At 42.1% G+C, this 4484-nt stretch overlaps 1 pseudogene; it reads left to right on the forward strand.

Annotated features, from left to right (window-relative positions):
* The first annotated feature begins 2275 nt into the window (after positions 1–2275).
* LOC100476862 lies at positions 2276–3297 on the forward strand (annotated as a pseudogene).
* Positions 3298–4484: the final 1187 nt, after the last annotated feature.

Below are 4484 nucleotides of genomic sequence, written 5' to 3' on the forward strand. Positions count from 1 at the left end.
GAGACGTAAGTCACCAGTGGCATCCTTGTCTCACCCAGCTCACCTGAGATTGTACTGTAAAAACAGGGCCAGAGTTTCATCAAAAGCAACCAAAATTTTGATGTAAGTGCCATTTTGGAGAACTGATTAATATGTCAAAATATTCAGCTCCCAAGTTATGATAAAAATAACCTGAGTTCTCTCTAATTTTATGATTTAACATTCAAGTGACTGATCTAAATTCCTTTTCATAAAAACCAATTTAAACCTGTCACCTTCAACCAGGGGTTTTGGATGGCTTCTTTGCTGAGCCCTGAATTTGCATGGGCCAGAATTCATGGCAGGAAGCCACAGGTTTTGGAAGACTGGAGGCTCATGGGTTATCCTTATAATGGCACTTGCATCTGTGTAGCTCCTGTCGTTTTTATAACATCAAAGAATGCAGGCAGCCAGGGACATGATTGCTGGGCAGTCACAGTCTCTGCTGTCCGCTATAAGGGAAGTGCACTTCCCACACCCAGGCAGAAGTGCTTAGAGGTACTATTGCTCATTTCTTCTGTCCCATGATGGGGAACTTTGGTGTGAATTCATCCTCGCAGTTCTGATATTGCTTCTACTCAGCTCTCTGTGGAATTTAGCCTAGCTTGGGCTCCCCAGAAAACAGAGCCAGAGATATACAGAGTAAGTGTACTCACCTTTTATTGTGAGTGCGATTCTTAGGAAGGGAGGGGTTCGGGGGAAGCAGGAAAGTGGGGGGAGTGAATAGGAGGTATGCCAGCTGATTTCCAGGTGTGCATGGCATGTTCAGAGAGGCCGTAAGAATTCTCTGTGCTTCTGCACTGTTGACTCTGGAGAGGGACAGGAGAGGAATGTACCTGTGCTTCCCATCATCCATGGGTCAAAGTCCCCCTGCCCAGCCCTGACCCTCCTATGTATTTTCATTCCAAACTTTCAAAGAGCCTTGTATGAATCAGATGCCCTAATGCTTCATCAACAACTGGGAAATCCTGGGGTGAATGTGGAAGGACAAGTTGTGGGTGGAGGTGGGATGCTGCCCTTTTGTGTTCCCAGGCAAGGAAGGGACAGAAGCCATTGCTACAGCCTGTAGCAGCTATGGCAGTAGGTACCCAGCTCTAGACCCAGGGATTCCACAAGCTAGGACCAGTTCCTGAGACTGGGTCTGGACGGGGGTAGTCTGGCTCAGTGTTGTTTTGACACATTTCTTTGTGAAGACAACATTGAGGACTAGTTGGAAGTACTCAACCCACACAATGGAATAAACCACTAAAAAATCAATTATTAATGGACATGCGAACAAAAGCATCAAGCAGATCTAGTTAATATGATCCTGATGTGAACTTGACCAATCCCTGAACATGGAGATACTGGAACTGTGAGTGTGGGGCAGGTAAGGGAAGTGTCTTCACTGTGGCCCTTTTATTTTTATTTTTTCATTTCCCCCCAACTTATTAAACAATAATTGAAAAATATAATTGTATATATTTGAAGTGTTCACTGTGGCCCTTTTATGGCTCTGTTTCAGGGAAGTCCATGGGTTACAACACCTCACAGGGTCTATTTCCACTGTATTTGAGATGAGTGATGAGTTGTGGGAACGAGAACACGCAACCTACACATTTCACACACACTCTCTCACACATTCTCACACTCACACAGAAGTGTTAGATTGAATTCCTTATTTAATTAGCCAAGGAACAACGTTTCATCAGAGGTAAGGCAGCCGTGGGATAGAGGGTGCAGTGCCTCGTGCCTCCATTTCGTGGACCTGGCAACCCCAGAGGGCACACAGCTGCAGGTGATTCTCTGGTCCTGGTAAGGTCTTGCCAGATCTGGACAGCCCAAGTCTTTTTTCTTTTGTAGATTTTAATCTTGACATAATTTCAGACTTACAGAAAAGTTGCAAGTTTAGGATAATGAACTCATAAAAAACCGTTTACCCTCATTTACCAATTGTTGACATTTGCCACACCATTTTCTTTGTGAATATCTAATGTTATTTTTTTCTGATACACTTGAGAGAAAGTTGGAATCACTGTGCCCTTTACCCCTAAACATTTCCGTATATGATCCCAAGAGCAAGAGAAAAGACAGTATAATTATAAAAAATCGGTAATAAAAAAATTTGTTGAAGTATAATTAATATACAGTGTTTTATTAGTATCAGGTATACAACATAACGATTCAACAATTCTATACATTACTCAGTGCTCATCAAGATAAGTGTACTCTTAATTCCCTTTGTTTTGACTCACCTCACCGGGTGTTGTGTACTAACATGGGCCAGGAAGAGGAGCTGCTGAGGATTGCCAGAAAGCTGGAGACGATGCGGCCAGGAAGAACATAGAAGGGGCCAGAAGAACATCTGAAGAAGCTGAACAGCTGTCAGATGTCCATCTGGCTACTCCAGACAACCAGGATTGGAGTTGCCATTAATGGGGTCTGCAAGGGCTGCTCAGACAAAAAGGTGGTGTGCTTGGCCAAAGTCCTCATCAAAAACCAAAGTCCTCGGCAGCTTTTGAACTCACCTGGGCCCCCCAAAGGAGAACGAGTAGAGGAAAGAAAAGGAAAAAGGTCTGACTGTTCTGACTGGAAGCCAGAGGCAGGCCTTTCTCCACCAAGCCAAAATTAAGGTTAAGAGTCCAAAGACAGGAGACACTCTGTGGACTCCAAGTCTCCAGCCATCTTCTTTCCAAAAAGACCATTGATAGAAAGATCAAACAGCAGCAAATCAAAAGCAGAGACTCCCAAAACACCCAGTAGCCCCTCAACCCCCTTTGCCCCCTCCATCTTCCTCCTGGCGCCCTGCTATCTCACAGGGAACTCTGTATGGGACAAGTGTATGGAGATGCTCTCAGCAGCCTCAAAGGCCAATGATGGTTACAAGGACTATAGAGTCACTGAGATAAGATGGCTTCAGTAATCGAAGATAATATCTATGAGGAGCTCAAAAGCATGGACATGAAGTACTGGAACTTGGTACACAGCTGAATCAGAAACCTCAAGGACCCAGGAACCCCAGCCTGAGGAGGAATGTGCTCAGTGGGACCATCTCTGCTGGGCTCATTGCCAAGATGACGGCAGAGGAAATGGCCTGTGATGAGCTGAGGGAATTGGGGAATGCCATGATCTAGGAGGTTACCCATCAGCACCAGATAACCAAGGCTGGTGGCACCACCACTGACTTCTTCCAGTACAGCAAATGCAAGAAGAACTGCAGCAATAACCAGGTGCAGTCATGCAGTGCTGATAAGCCCATGACTATGCAATGAATGTGGCAATCACTGGAAGTTCTATTGATAGAAATGCCAGCCAAGATTTCAGTGAACAAAGTGAGGAAGAACAAAGAGAAAGCACTAAGGCATTGTAGCTGAAGGAAAAACAAAAATTGAAATGAAGAAAAAAAATTCCCTGTATTTTATCCATCTTCCTCCCATCACCCCTTTGGCAGCCACCAATTTGTTCTCTGTATTTAAGAGTCTGTTTTATTATTCATCTCTTTTTTTCTTTGTTTTGTTTCTTATATTCCACGTATGAGTGAAATCATGTGCTATTTTTCCTTCTCTGACTGACTTATTTTACTCAGCATTATAGCCTGTAGGTTGCTGCATGTATTGCAAATGGCAAGAGCTCATCCTCTTTATGGCTGAATAATATTCCATAGTATTTTTATATACCACATCCTCTTTACACATTCATTTGTCAGTGGGTACATGGGTTGCTTACATATCTTGGCTATTGTAATGATGCTACAATAAACATAGAGGTGCATTTTGTTTTCAAATTAGAGTTTTTGTTTTCTTTGAGAAATTACCCAGTAGTACAGCAATTCTAATTTTAATTTTTATTTTTTTGAAGAAACTCCATACTGTTTTCTGCAGTGGCTGCACTAGTTTGCATTCCCACCAAGAGTGTAAGAGTGTTCCCCTTTCTTCGCATCCTTGCCAACACTTGGTATTCTTTGGAAAAATGTCTATTAGTATCCTCTGTCCATTTTTTTTCTTCTGCCCATTTTTAATTGGATTATTTGGGTTTTTTTTGGTGTTGAGTTGTATAGGCTTTTAAATAATTTTTAGATTTTAACCTCTTATATTGAATGTATCATTTGCAAATATCTTCTCCCATTCAGTAGGTGCCTTTGCTTGTTTTGTTGATGGTTTCCTTCTCTGCAAAAGCCTTTTCTTTTGGTGTAGTCCCCATAGTTTAATTTTGTTTTTGTTTCCCTTGCCTGAGGAGACACATCTAGAAAAATGTTTCTACTGCCAATGTTAAAGAAATTACTGCCTATGTTTTCTTGTAGGGATTTTATGGTTTCCTGTCTCACATTTAGGTCTTTAATCCATTTTGAAGTTATTTTGTGTCTGGTGTAAGAAAGTGGTCCAGTTTCATTCTTTTATATGTAACTGTCCAGTTTTTCCAGCAACATTTGTTAAGGAGACTTTTTCCTCCTTGTATATTCTTGCCTCCTTTGCCATGGATTAATTCAC

This window comes from Ailuropoda melanoleuca, chromosome 6 (genome assembly GCF_002007445.2).
Source record: "Ailuropoda melanoleuca isolate Jingjing chromosome 6, ASM200744v2, whole genome shotgun sequence".
Lineage (NCBI taxonomy): Eukaryota > Metazoa > Chordata > Mammalia > Carnivora > Ursidae > Ailuropoda > Ailuropoda melanoleuca.